General features: G+C 51.6%; 5 non-coding genes across 5 annotated transcripts; 2 read left to right on the forward strand and 3 right to left on the reverse strand.

The window, feature by feature from the left end:
• The first annotated feature begins 234 nt into the window (after positions 1–234).
• TRNAP-CGG (transfer RNA proline (anticodon CGG)) lies at positions 235–306 on the forward strand. The gene has a single exon. It is a non-coding gene; the product is annotated as a tRNA-Pro (tRNA).
• A 3,568-nt stretch (positions 307–3,874) lies between these two features.
• Positions 3,875–3,947, forward strand: TRNAK-CUU (transfer RNA lysine (anticodon CUU)). The gene has a single exon. It is a non-coding gene; the product is annotated as a tRNA-Lys (tRNA).
• Positions 3,948–10,285: 6,338 nt separating this feature from the next.
• On the reverse strand, positions 10,286–10,358 carry TRNAK-CUU (transfer RNA lysine (anticodon CUU)). Its single transcript has one exon. It is a non-coding gene; the product is annotated as a tRNA-Lys (tRNA).
• Positions 10,359–12,369: 2,011 nt separating this feature from the next.
• On the reverse strand, positions 12,370–12,441 carry TRNAP-AGG (transfer RNA proline (anticodon AGG)). Its single transcript has one exon. It is a non-coding gene; the product is annotated as a tRNA-Pro (tRNA).
• Positions 12,442–13,867: 1,426 nt separating this feature from the next.
• On the reverse strand, positions 13,868–13,939 carry TRNAP-UGG (transfer RNA proline (anticodon UGG)). The gene has a single exon. It is a non-coding gene; the product is annotated as a tRNA-Pro (tRNA).
• Between the last annotated feature and the right edge of the window lie 474 nt (positions 13,940–14,413).

Here is a 14,413-nt window from a genome sequence, read left to right on the forward strand (position 1 = left end):
AAAATACAGCGGGGAGCCCCAGGCTGCAGGCCTGACCCTGAGCATCCCCTACCAAGCCCAGTGTGGATGGGCTCTGTCTCCACGGGGCTGGTTCACCAGGGTCTCCCCGCAGCGACCCCAGAATTCTGCCAATCACTTGGGGACGGCGATGAGCTCCATCCACTTCGGAATCAGCCGATTTGTGCCGGATTGGTGGCAGGTGTCTGAAATGTCAGCGGACGTACACGCATGGGAGGCTCGTTGGTCTAGGGGTATGATTCTCGCCTCGGGTGCGAGAGGTCCCGGGTTCAAATCCCGGACGAGCCCTAGAGGTGGTTACTTTTCCCTTGTCATTTTAGAGAATATAGAGCTTGAAAATCGGGGACCGAGCCTGAAGCCTCAACTACCAGTCGCGTTGCTCCGCTTCAGGTCGGTCCAGGTCTGTGCCTCAGCTGCAAGGGACAAGGATGCTCCTGAGGCTGGCCTGGTCGGCACTTGCCTCAGCCTCGCTGGAGCCCCACGCCCTTCTCCTTCCCAACCCCAGACCAGAGAAGCTGTACCCTCTGCAGCCCGGGTCGCTCAGCTCCACATGGGCTCCGGGTATGGTGGAGGCCGGTGGTTGGGTTCTGAGTGATCGAGTAGTGTGCACGGTCTGGGCGGGCCCTGGAGAGCTATTCGCTCCTCGACCTCCCCTCCTCGCCCTAGAAACCCACATCTCTGCAGGCCAAGGTGGAGTCACAGATGAAGCTCGCTGAGAGCAGGTCAAAGCTGCGTGACCCGATGGCCCCCTGCTGCGCTAGCCAGGAAGGTGCCCAGGAGCCACATATGGCTCTTAAACACTTGAAATATGGCTGGTCCCCTTGAGATGTGCTGCTGTGAGTACAAAATACACATCGGGATTTTGAAGACTTCGTACCAAAAAAATAAGATATCTCATTCTCTCATTACACATGGAAATTAGATTTCGTGTCTACAGTATTGAATAATATACGCACATATGAAAAACATATGTTTTATATCTAAACATATATACTTATGTTTTTATATATTATATGTAGTATATATGTATCATATAATTATATTAATAATATGATTATATCATAATAATATAATTGTATTATATAATTATATTTTTCTTTGAGAAGGTGTCGCTCTGTTGCCAGGCTGGAGTGCATTGGCACCATCTCGGCTCACTGCAACCTGTGCCTCCAGGGTTCAAGAGATTCTCCTTCCTCAGCTTCTGAGTAGCTGGGAGTATAGGTGGGTGCCACCACGCCTGGCTAAATTTTTTTTTTTTTGAGACGGACTCTCACTGTGTCTTCCAGGCTGGAGTGCAGCAGTGCGATCTTGGTTGGCTCACTGTAACCTCTGCCTCCTGGGTTCAAGTGATTCTCCTGCCTCAGCCTCCTGAGTAGCTGGGATTACAGGCGCCCGCCACCACACCTGGCTAATGTTTTGTACTTTTAGCAGAGACAGGGTTTCACCACATTGACCAGGCTGGTCTCAAACTTCTGACCTCGTGATCTGCCCACCTCGGCCTCCCAAAGTGCTGGGATTACAGGCATGAGCCACCGCGCCCAGCTATTTTATTATTATTATTGTTATTTGAGACAGAGTCCCTGTCACCCAGGCTGGAGTGCAATGTTGTGATCTTGGCTCACTGAAACCTCTGCCTCCCGGGTTCAAGTGATTCTCGTGCCTCAGGCTCCCGAGTAGCTGGGACTACAGGGACTCAACAGCACTCCCGGCTAATTTTTTGTATTTTTAGTAGAGACAGGGTTTCACCATGTTGGCCAGGCTGGTCTCGAACTTCTGACCTCAGGTGATCCGCCAGCCTCGGCCTCCCAAAGTGCTGGGATTACACGTATGAGCCGCTGCTCCCGGCCTCGGACAGTTCTTTTAGGGGTAGAGGGAAAGATGACAGGACCAGGCTCCCCATCCCTCATCTGCACCCCACAAATATGGACCCACAAAATTGAGGCTCTCAAAGGCCCCAGCTTACACATCTGTAATGTGAGGATAATGGCAATTAAAAGATTAATTCGAGTATTAAAATTTCTTCATGTTTTGGTAAAGCATATAGAACAGTGCTTGAAGACTTCCACATTAACTCTTGGCTGCCCAGCCTATACATTTCAGACTTGCCCGATCACATGTGCCAATTCATTTAAATAAATCTAGTAAAAATAGCAACACATCCATGCACGTGTACACATAAGCGTCATCCGTCTCAAGTATCTCTTCTAATGGTTTTGTTTCTTCTTTCCAGAGCCTAGCTGATACAGCAAATCCTCTAGGTGTTTGGTATGGTGATTCACCAGCCCAAGAAGAAGTTAAAAAACGGAAAGCCCAGGTCGAAGCCCCAGTGCTGGGGCTGAACGTGAGGGGTCACCCCATACACACTCCCCTCTCGCTGCTGGAAAAACCTGCTGAGGTTAGAGCTGCCCTCAGCCCCTCCCACTTTTTCTTTTCTTTTTTAAACTGCTCGTTTCCTGTCCGGATCGCCTTCCTCCGGGCGGCAAGGCCCGACCACCACGGCAGCATAACAGCCTGCCCCAGTCTGGCTAGCTAGGTGGGTCGAGATGAGACTCCACTCCCCCCACCCCTTACTCTCAGGCATGTGACTTGAGCCCTCTCAGGCATCTCCCTTAAACCTTGGACGTAGGGTTTGAGGGGCGCCCCCTCCTGGCTGAACTCTGGGGTCCTGGAAGAAATAGGACCTCAGCGCGGAGTGAGAACAGAAGAGCCAGGAAAAACAGAGTCCACGGGGCGCCTGAAGCCGCCGCCCGCACAGCCCTGCCAAGGAGGAGACTCGAACCTGGGGAGATGCAAGTGCTGAGGGCTCAGGGGGGATTCTTTTTTTTTTTTTTAATTTTTATTTTTTCTGAGACAGGGTCTTGCCCTGTTGCCGAAGCTGGAGTGCGAAGGTGCAATCATAGCTCACTGCAGCCTCAGCTTCCCGAGTAACTGGGACTCCAGGCGCGCGCCACCACGCCCGTCTAATGTTTAAATTTTTATTTTTTGTAGAGACGGGTGTCTCGCTATATTGCCCAGGCTGGTCTCCAACCCCTGGGCTCAAGCGATCCTACCCCCTCGGCCTTCCAAAGTACTGGGATCACAGGCGTGAGCCACCGAACCTGGCTAGGGAATTCTTCTGCAGCCGAACAGCAGCGGCAAAGGCTAAGGGTCCTAGAAAGGAACGGGAAACCGTCACCTGCCCAGGTGGGACGCGAGGCACGGAACCCAGCGCAGGAGGCCGCTGGGTCACGGAGGTTTCCTGTCTGCTTCCCGCCGTCACTGCCGGCCGCCTCCCACCTTCTCCCGGCCCCCTGCTCCCCAGCCCAGCCCAGCCCACCTTCCCCTGGCGGGGACACGGTTTTCCTTCCGGGGCGCCTGGCAGCTCCTGCAGTCCCTCCCTCTTCCCCACCCCCACCCCCATCCTTTGGGCAGGAGTCACAACAATTTCTTGCTCCAGTTTGGCCGCTGCGGCTCTGTGCCACACCCTCCAACGGGGCTGGATGCCCAGGGTCTGCTGCCTCCATGGGATCTGGCTGGGCTCGAAGTCGGGGCTCAGCAAAGGTATTTCGTGTGAATGAGAAATCCACAGGTCAGACCCGCTTCCACGGCCCTGAGTCGGGGCGGGTGCCAGGGCCAGTCACCCTGACACTCAGGAGGTGCCAGCCTGGGGGCGTCCGCGGGTGGGCCTCTGACGCAGAGAAAGACCCAGATCCAGCTACCGTCGGGGGCCTCCTGCTGCGCCTCGCCTTTGGGGCAGGCCTGAGGGCAACGCTTACTGCGGAGCAACTGTGTTCTACAGTGTAGTCCCGACACTGAAGACTCCTGGTCCTGGACTCTGCTTTAATCTAGAAATCCACTAAGATAACGTTGGCGTGTCGCCCGGCTAGCTCAGTCGGTAGAGCATGAGACTCTTAATCTCAGGGTCGTGGGTTCGAGCCCCACGTTGGGCGATGCCTTTTTACTGCGAGCCTCACCCGCAAGGATAGCATTGTGAGTTTCTGTTCCACCTGGGTCAATTTTCTTCTCTCAGCCATCTGCCCCTGGCGATGCAAGACTTGGTGAAAGCAGATGCCTGCTCATCCCAGGAAACCATCCTGGGTTCCTGAGCTGGGGGGCGTTTACTGCAAGTATAGCTGTCGACCCCTTATGGGGGCCCATGGACGCGGTTCCTACCTGGAAGACCAGGAGAACAGCAGTTCCTTGCTCTTGTTAGCAGCGGCCGTGAGGAAGCTGCGCACTAAGGTTTTCCTCTTCTGGGACCACAGCAAGACTGTGCCCCATTAAAAGAAGAAAGTCTGAGAACGTGGGCTTGTCCAGCGACTCTCTTGCACCCTAAGGAACAATCATAGCCTAGACCAAGGAGCCACCCATGAAACCTTTCTCCACCCATCTTTGGTCGTCCTTATGCCCGGCTCCACCCTTGTCCAGCAACACTGCTCAGACGCTGATCCCCAGGGGGTCGTGTCATCATGTCAGGGGGTTTGACTAGGGTCCCATCGAGTACAGGGGGCTGGGGATCCCAATGTTCACCAGTTTGGGAGTCCCAGTGTCTACCTTCCCTGTCTCTCCCTTAGATTAAAGGCCTCCAACCCAGGGAGGTGGGTGCCGGATCCTCCCAGAGGTGCCCAGTTCAGTCAGAGGGAGCAGGTCTTTGGGAGGCCAGGCTCTAATAATCTCCCCAGTTGTCTGGCCTCCCTCCACCCTGAAACCACAGGATTTCACAGGATCTGTCCTGTGAAATCTAGGGCAGGGTGTGCCTGCATGCAGAGTTCTGAGGTTGGTGGTGGAGTGGTCAGAGAATGGGATGTTTGGCCGGGTGCGGTGGCTCACTCCTGTAATCCCAGCACTTTGCGAGGCCAAAGCGGGCGGATCACGAGGTCAGGAGATCAAGACCATCCTGGCTAACACGGTGAAACCCCATCTCTACTAAAAATACAAAAAATTAGCCAGGCACGGTGGCGGGCACCTGCAGTCCCAGCTACTCAGGAGGCTGAGGCAGGAGAATGGTGTGAACCCGGGAGGCAGAGCTCACAGTGAGCCAACATTGCACCACCGCACTCCAGCCTGGGGGACAGAGCGAGACTCTGTCTCAAAAAAAAAAAAAAAAAAAAAAAAGAGAATGGGATGTTCAACATTAACAGTAGATGTAGCTAACACTCTTTAAGCTCACCATGCCTAACACTCTTCTAAGCTCTTTACATATTGAATTCCTGGCTTCAAGCGATTCACCTGCCTCAGCCTCCCAAAGTTCTGAGAATACAGGCTGAGCTACCACACCCAGCCCCTTTCCGTGCCTTAACTTGTTCAGTCTTCACTGCTATACCCTTATAAGTGCATTTTCTGACAAAATTGAAAATAGAATATTTTCTTTCTTACTTTTTTTTTTTTTTAATCTGGGCTCCAGAGATCCTCCTGCCTTGCCCTCCCAAAGTGCTGGGATTACACCCAGGCCAAGTTCCCTTTTTTTTTTTTTTTTTTTTTTTTTTTTTGGAGACAGAGTCTCACTCTGTCCCCCAGGCTGGAGTGCAGTGGCATGATCTTGGCTCACTGCAACCTCCGCCTTCTGGGTTCAAGCGATCCTCCTGCCTCAGCGCCCCTAGTAGCTGGGACTACAGGCGCATGCCACCATGCCCTGCTAATTTTTGTATTTTTAGTAGGGATGGGGTTTCACCACTCCTGACCTCAGGTGATCCACCTGACTCAGCCTCCCAAAGTGCTGGGATTAAAGACGTGAGCCACCGCGCCTGGCCTGAATTTCCTCTTCTTGTAAGGACTCCAGTCATATTGGATTAAGGCCCATCCTAATAACCTCATTTTGTCTTAATTACCTCTTTAAATACCCAGTCTCCAAATACAGCCACATTCTGAGGGACTGAGAGTTAGAACTTCAACATATGGATGGTGGACAGTCACAACTCAGCTCATTAAAGTGAACATTGTGTACATGGTTTAGTATGAACATATGTCTTAAATTTCCTTGAGCATAGGAGTGGAATTCCACTTAGGAATGGAATTTTAGGGTCATTTGGTAGTTCTGTGTTTAACATTTTGAGGCTATTATTCACAGTGGCTGGATTATTTTATATTCCCACCAGCCTGACTGAGGGCTCGTATCCTAGAAAAGTAGTAATAGATTTACATAGATATTTTGCATCAAAAAATATTTATTCTGAGATTATACTTAAAAACCAGGAAACAGGCTGGGCGCGGTGGCTCACGCCTGTAATCCCAGTACTTTGGGAAGCCGAGGTGGGTGGATCACGAGGTCGCGAGTTCGAGACCAGCCTGGCATGGTAAAACTTCGTCTGTACCAAAAACACAAAAATTAGCTGGGCGTGATGGTGCGCGCCTGTAGTCCCAGCTACTGGAGAGGCTGAGGCATAAAAATCGCTTGAACCCGGAAGGTGAAGGTTGCAGTGAGACGAGATCGCATGCCACTGCACAGCAGCCTGGGCAACAGAGCGAGACTCCGTCTCAAAAAACAAAACAAAACACAACAAAAAACAAATGGAAACAATCTACTTGCCACAAAATAGGGGATAGATTAAATGAAATTATCATAAATCCAAAATGGAGGATAATGTCATAAAAAATAATGTTATATAATGATGATCCCATGTGTGTAAAACTCTAGAAAATGCAAAATAATACAGTGACAGAAAGCAGAGAGTGATGGACTGCCAAAACTTACCAAATTGTACACTTTTTTTTTTTTTAATGGAGTCTCACTCTGTTGCCCAAGCTGGAGTGCAGTGGCGCGATCTCGGCTCACTGCAACCTCTGCCTCCCAGGGTTAAGCGATTCTCCTGCCTCAGCCTCCCGTGTAGCTGGGAACAGGCACGTGCCATCACACCGAGCTACTTTTTGTATTTTTAGTAGAGACGAGGTTTCACCATGTTGGCCAGGCTGGTCTCCAACTTGTTAGATATGAGTTCCAAATTTCTTTTCAAAGATTCAATATGTCAGTATGTTCAATTCTTTACCTTCTACTTTTAAACTTAACTTCCTCATAAAGCAACCTTTTTCAATTACCTACTCCACCCTGACTCATTCGATTACCTGCTCTGTAATAACCATTTTTCCCGCCAAACCATTCGCTCCGTCACTCTCTTTAAATTATCCAATCGGAATTAGTTTAGCCTGTGCGGTCTAACCCTAGCCAATAGGGGAATGACACAGCAGCAGGGGCCACGTGCGAAAGGGATAAGAACCCCTTCCCCTCCCTTGTCCAAGTGTGCTCTCACCATTGCTCCATCTGTAAGGGTGCACCCTTCTATAGAAGTACCTTGCCTTCCTGAGAATTAAAAACAAAATTTTATATTTTCGGGCTATTTCTTTTGCGGCACCGAAACTTTGTATATAACAAACTCCTGACCTCAAGCGATTCGCCCACCTCCGTCTCCTGAAGTGTTGGGATTACAGGTGTGAACCACCGTGCCGGGCCTACAACCGGCAATTCTTGATCCTTCACACCGACTCTCGCTGTCCTCCAAGATTTTTCCTCTTTACCTATAGAGTCTCCAGGACTCGATCCCCAATCCCTTGCAAGCCCTGCAGGGAAACTGGAGGGCACTGGCTTCCCCACCTTTACTCCCCACAGTTGCTCCTCAGGACCACAGGAACGGAAGGGACCAAGCCCCTAACCTAGAATGTTAGTGATTTTAGAAGGAAAAAACTTTGGGCTTATTCAGGACTAGAACCTGAGATCTCTTACGCCTTATGTGAAAAGCATGCCTGAATCAGGCTTGACGGCACATTCCTATAATCCCAGAACTTGGGTAGTCTGAGAAGGGAGGATTACTTGAGCCCAGGAGTTCAAGACCAGGCTGGGCAACAAAGAGGGACCCCATCTCTACTATTGCTACTGCTACTACAAAAAATAAATTGCCAAGAATTGTGGCTCAGCCTGTAGTCTCAGCTACCTGAGAGGCTGAAGTGGAAGGACTGCTCGAGCCCAGAAGGTCGAGGCTACAGTAAGCTGTGACTGCATCACTGCACTCCAGCCTGGGTGACAAAGTGAGACTCTATCTCAAAATTTCAGAAAAAGCAAAAAAGAAAAGCAGGCCTACTGATCGGTGCCTCTTTCTTTTCCTTCCTTCCTTGCTTCCTTCCTTCCTTCCTTTCTTTCTTTCTTTCTTGAAACGCAGTCTCGTTCTTGTCACCCAGGAGGGAGTGCAATGGCATGATCTTGCTTAACTGCAACCTCTGCCTCCTGGGTTCAAGCGATTCTCCTGCCTCAGCCTCCCAAGTAGATGGGATTACAGGCGCCTGCCACCATGCCTGCCTAATTTTTGTATTTTTAGTGGAGACGGGGTTTCACCATGTTGGCCAGGCTGGTCTCGAACTCCTGATCTCAGATGATCCACCCGCCTCGGCCTCCCAAAGTGCTGGGATTACAGCCTTGAGCCACTGTGCCCGGCCCAGTGCCACTTTCCTCAGTGGGCTCCAAGTGACCTTACAGCTTGACCTATCTCAGAAGGCCAGGTCTGGATTTTGAGTGGTGTTCCTTGCAGCAGCATTAAGGAGCACACCCGAGGAGTTGTGCCAATGTATTTTTCATTATAAACTATCCTAAATAGGCTGAGTGAGGTGGCTCACACCTGTAATCCCAGCACTTTGGGAGACCAAGGCAGGCAGATCACCTGGAGGTCAAGAGTTTGCGACCAACCTGACCAACACAGAGAAACCGCATCTGTACTAAAAATACAAAATTAGCCGGGCGTGGTGGTGCATGCCTGTAATCCCAGCTACTTGGGAGGTGAAGGCAGGAAAATCGCTTCAACCCGGGAGGCGGAGGTTGTGGTGAGCCAGGAAGGTGCTATTGCACTCCAGCCTGGGCAACAAGAGCAAAACTCCATCTCAAAAAAAAAAAAAAACTATTCTGATAAACCGGCCGGGCGCGGTGGCTCTCGCCTGTAATCCCAGCACTTTAGGAGGCAGAGGCAGGCAGATCACCTGAGGCCAGGAGTTCGAGACCAGCCTGGCCAACATGGTGAAACCCCATGTCTACTAAAAACATACAAAAATTAGCCGGCCGTGGTGGCGCGTTCCTGCAATCACAGCTACTCAAGGGAGGCTGAGCAGGAGAATTCCTTGAACCCTGGAGGCAGAGGTTGCAGTGAGCGGATATCACATCACCACACTCCAGCCTGCGTGACAGAGCGAGACTCATCTCAATCAGTAAATCAATCAGTCAATAAACCTCACTGCCCCAGGAATGCCGACACCAAGTCAAGCAGCCCTTCTCTTCCCTGCCGTCCGCTTCCCTGACCTGCTGGGGTTGGGAGGGCACATTCTGTGGCAGGTTGACTGGGTTTCCATGTTTCCATCCCAGCTCCTCAATTTTGTCTGAAAATGCAATAATAAGAGTATAGTAGTGAAGATTAAACGAGTTTAGATAAGTAAAGAGCTTACAAGAGTGTTAGGCATGGTGAGCCTAATAAGCATTAGCTACGTCTACTGCTAATGTTGAACATCCTAATCTCTGCCCCCTGGGTCACCATCACCAGCCTCACAACTCTGCAAGCAGGTACCAGCAGCACCACGCTGGCCGTACAAGCAGAGATCCAGTGAAATCTTGTATGCACCCAGAGAGTCCGGGTGGAGGGAGGTTGGGTAACTCAGGAGACCACAGCTGCTCCCTCCGGCTGCACTGGGCACTTCTGGGAGCATCCGGCACACACCTCCCTGGGCTGGAGGCCTCTAATCAGAGAGGAAGGCAGGAAAGCCAGACACTGGGACTGTCAAACTAGTGAACATTGGGATCTCTATCCCCCTCTACTTGATGGGACCTGAGTCAAACTCTACCTGACATGACCCCCTGGGGATCAGCATCTGGGCAGTGTTGCTGGACAAGGGTGGAGCCAGGCATAAGGACGATGGGAGATAAGCAGAGAAAGGTTTTGTAGGTGGCTCCTTGTCCAGGCTATGATTGTTGCTTAGGGTACAAGAGAGTCCAATCCTGTACAAGCTCAGGTTCTCAGACTTTCTTCTGTTTTAATGAGGACAGCCCTGTTGGGATCCCAGAAAAGGAAAACCCTAGTGGGGGTCTTCCCCAGGGCCTCTGCTAACAAGGAGTGAGGAATTACTGTTCTCCTGGTCTTCCAGGTAGGAACCGCATCCATGGGGCAGGAGCCAGGATGGCTTTCTGGAATAAGCAGGGGAGGGCATAACCAGACATTGGTCACTTTAAATCTTCTGCTTGAGTTTCTTCTTTCACCAAGTCTTGCATTGCCAGGGGCAGAAAGCTGGGAGAAAAAGATGTACCTTCATGGTACATCAAAAGGCACGCCCAACGTGGGGCTCGAACCCACGACCCTGAGATTAAGAGTCTCATGCTCTACCGACTGAGCTAGCCGGGCTTCCTTATACGTTTTTTTCCATATCTACAAATGGGCCGAGTGGCCCGAGGGTGGTGGAAACAAAGGGAGGTAATGAATCACCCCGGGAAACCAGGGCGCGCTTGTGGTCCCCCACAACAGGCTCAGTTCGCCACCGACGTCCCCGCTAGTGCAGGATTTCCCTCACCACCCCGCAATCTCCCATAAATGGGGGTGACCTGCCAGAGTCTCCTTCGTCACCGCGCCGGCATATATCTGTGTTCTCCCAATCCGTGCCCTCCGCTGAAAAGGCCTTCTTTCAGAAAGAGAAAAAACATTCTCAGACTGCGACTGCACGCACTTAAAGAGTCAATGACAACCTTGGCAACCTTTTTTTTTTTTTTTTTTTTTTTTTTTTTTTTTTTTTTGAGGCCACTTGAGTTACAGGGACAGGAGAGTTCTGCTGTGTATGGGCCATCCTTGCAGCTGCAGACAGAAAGCCCAAAGCTCACTGGGACTCACAGAAGCCCTCGCAGGTACTGCTCCGCACTGTAACCTACTGTGGCGTGCATCTAGTTGTTCCCTTTCCATTACCGTGTGCTTCTATATCTAGAACTATTTGGTTCTTTTTTCAATCTAGAAGGTTGGAGGTCCTGATGTCAAATTTTCTTTATTGCCTTTCATTTCTTTAGACACAGTAGGGATAGTTGTATTATAAGTCGGATACACTTTGCATCTGAAATATTTGCAATATTGTTTCTGTTCCTGTTAATGAGTTGTTGCTCCTGGTACCTTCTTTCCTTGTTAATTTTTAGGGTGCAATGTCCATTTTCCTTGCAAATTTCTTTGTGTAGGAAATTCTGTGAGATCTGGAATACAAATGTATTTGTCCACACACACACAAAATTATTGTTTGCTTCTGCAGGGGCTCAAGGGCATAACCAGACATTGGTCACTTTAAATCTGCTTGAGTTTCTTTCCACTTGGTCCTCAAGCGCTCAAAATTGGATTAGTCACGACTCTTGGTTCCCGGCATGTTCTCAAACCCAGCACCCCAAACAAAAAGGAAGACTCTGCCAATAGATTTTGTCCTCAGAGTAGATGTGAGGAGGCCCCAGTCCTGGTGGGCGCTGGGACTCAGGACGCAGATACCCGGGTTCCTGGGTTCAGTCTGCACCCCTTCCAGAACTAGCATAGGGGAGCAGAGGAGCCCCAGAAGGCTACACGCAGGTGAGGAGTGTCGGGATGCGGGGAGGGAGAGGACTCTAGACCCCAGATACAAACGCCCATAGCCCATCTCCTCTGCTCAAGTGCCCGGCTTTCTCTCCTTAAGGCTCTAGCCGCCGGAGCCAGGGACACTGGGTGGGAATCCCAGTGTAGATCTTTTAAGGTGTCTGACAGTGAAGACTCGGCTCTTACTGTATATAGGGAGGACTTATCTCTTCTTCAGTGCCTCGAGTGAGTTCCTACTGACAAAAGTAGCTCATAAATAAAAATAATAATAAAAGCAGAAAACAAAAATAGCAAAATATCAAACAAAAATATTAGGGAATAGGGCTCTGACGACAGTGGTGAGAAAACTCCAAATAAATTTTAAATGTGGCAGTGGGTGGTGTCAGACAGCTTTAGATCTTTGTACAAATTAACTTCGAAGTCTGAGCGCGGTGGCTGACGCCTGTAATCCTAGCACTTTGGGGGGCCGAGGCGGGCTGATCACCTGAAGTAAGGAGTTGGAGACCAGCCTGGCCAACATGGCGAAACCCTGTCTCTACTAAAAAAAAGTACAAAAATTAGCCAGGCATGGTGGCACGTGCCTGTAGTCCCAGCTACCTGGGAGACTGAGGCAGGAGAATTGCTTGAACCCAGGAGGCAGAGGTTGCAGTGAGGTGAGATAACACCACTGCACTCCAGCTAGGGCGACAGAGACTCTGTCTCAAAACAAACAAACTAGCTTCGAAGGACTCGGGCTGCGCTGACCTGTCAGAGTTGTCTGGATCTCTGATCTTCATCTAAAGTAGGAAAGGGTAGAAACCGATATTTTGGACCAAAAACCGGGCTCGTCCGCGATTTGAACCCGGGACCTCTCGCACCCTAAGCGAGAATCATACCCCTAGACCAACGAGCCACACGCCTTATTTCCTACGGCTTGTCTTTGTGGCCTTCGTGGAGTCCTCGTGGCCAGAAGTGGGGACCCAGCAGAGCAGAGCTAGGAGGAGACTCCGATTTCCTGAAGTCTGGAAGAGACAAGCTCAAGCGCGGGTGGGCGCGGAGAGAGCCCTGAGCCCCCGCTTCTCCCTGCGCCGCACAAAATGGGGAGCATCCCCTGTGCCCCCACAATCCGGGGCCCCCCAGGCCCTCGCCCGCCTCCGCCTCTCAGCCCTGGGCTGGGGATCCGCGCGTCACGCCGCGTCGCGTAGTGAGGAGCTCCAGCTCCGGCGGGACATGGGAACCTCTCAAGAGCTGGCAGCGGCTGCGCTGAGGGTCGGCGAACCGCGACCACTGGACGCCCGCCTTGGAAACGCTGCAGCCCGGCGGCGTGGTGCAGATGGGTGGTCAGTAAAGGCCTCGCGAGTGCACCAGGAACCAGCCACCAGGCCCCCTACCACGACGCGCCCCACGCTTCTCCCGCTCCGGTCCTCCCTTCTCCCCCAGGGAAGCCAAAACCCAGAAGGCGAGCTTCCCACGTGGAACCTCAATTCAAGAGGCTGACACTGAGCGTCGCTTCGCTCCACCAGACCCGCGGCGCCCGCCGGAGTCAGCGATGTACCTCCTTCCCTTTCGCTGGGGGAACTGGCGGAACCTCCGGTCACCAGGACGTGGGGAAGCAGAGGCCCCTTGGGGCAGCAGAGGCCGCGTCCAGGTGTCGGTTCCGGGGCACCTTTTACTGTCACTCTGTCCTTCTCTGTGTCCAAATTTCACCCGGAGCCCGAGAATTCGGCAGGTCTGGACTGAAAACGTCTCCCCATCCCCTCCGGATCCAAGCCTCGAATTTCCTGGCTCAGTGGGAAGGCCTCAGGGTCTGGGCGTGGAGACGGGGCCCGAGACCCCCACCCCGCCAGGGCCCACTAAAGTGCTGCCAGCTGAGCCCCGGCCTTCGCCCCTCCTTCGTCTCTCCCTCATTCCCCTCCCTCTGGCACCCCGCCACATACATTACTCCCCGCAATACCATGCAATTTTAAGCTAGGGTAGGGCTCACCTGAGACTGGAGCTGCCATACCGTCGAACCCTACGAAAAATTTATGCCCGTAAATAAACAAGCCCGGCGCATTCTTCCTTATTCTAAATAACCTCTTCCTGCTGCACGGGGTCGTCGCCTTTAACCACGGCTACCGCAGCTGGTAGTGCTGGATCCCATTTCAGGGTGATGGGATGCTGGATCCCATTTCAGAGTGATAGGACCGACCGCAAGGCGAACGATTCAGGCCCGTCCGTCTGCGTCCCGGGACCCCGGGAGGTCTCCACTGAGGCCCTGCCAACAGCAGCCTACTTCCGCCTTCCTAGTCTCCTGTCCTTGCTGAAAATGCGAAAAGGGGAAAAAGAGAAGGAAAAGGGGGCTCGTCCGGGATTTGAACCCGGGACCTCTCGCACCCAAAGCGAGAATCATACCCCTAGACCAACGAGCCGCCGCTTGCTCTGTTGTTTGTTGTTGTTGTTGTTGTTGTTGTTGTTGTTGTTGGTTGTTGTTGTTGTTGTTGTTGTTGTTGTTGTTTGACACGTCCTTCCGCCTCTGACGCAGAGCGAGACTCTCTCCATAGCCCCAATAGCTCAGTCCTTAGCGCGCGCACCTGCGAATCTGGGCTTGTGGGTTCGCGGCCACCCTCAGATTTGCGAGGCAGGCTTTACTGCTGCTGGATAAACCAACCAGGTTATCCGTTGAGGTTATGAGCTGGTGGTTTCAATGTCGTGCTGATATGAAATATAAGTGCATTTGCCAATTACTAAGGTAAAAGGATTTCCAGGCAGGATAGTGATGTCAGAAATCACAAAGGAAATGTACAGATTTTACCCAAGTTTTTAAAACGGCAAATGGCAATCCAAAGAAAATACAATCTGAATGACAAATCAAGGGCTTATTACTGGGCTTCATAGTTTTCTTT

Source organism: Pan troglodytes, chromosome 18 (genome assembly GCF_028858775.2).
Source record: "Pan troglodytes isolate AG18354 chromosome 18, NHGRI_mPanTro3-v2.0_pri, whole genome shotgun sequence".
In the NCBI taxonomy this organism is placed as follows: domain Eukaryota; kingdom Metazoa; phylum Chordata; class Mammalia; order Primates; family Hominidae; genus Pan; species Pan troglodytes.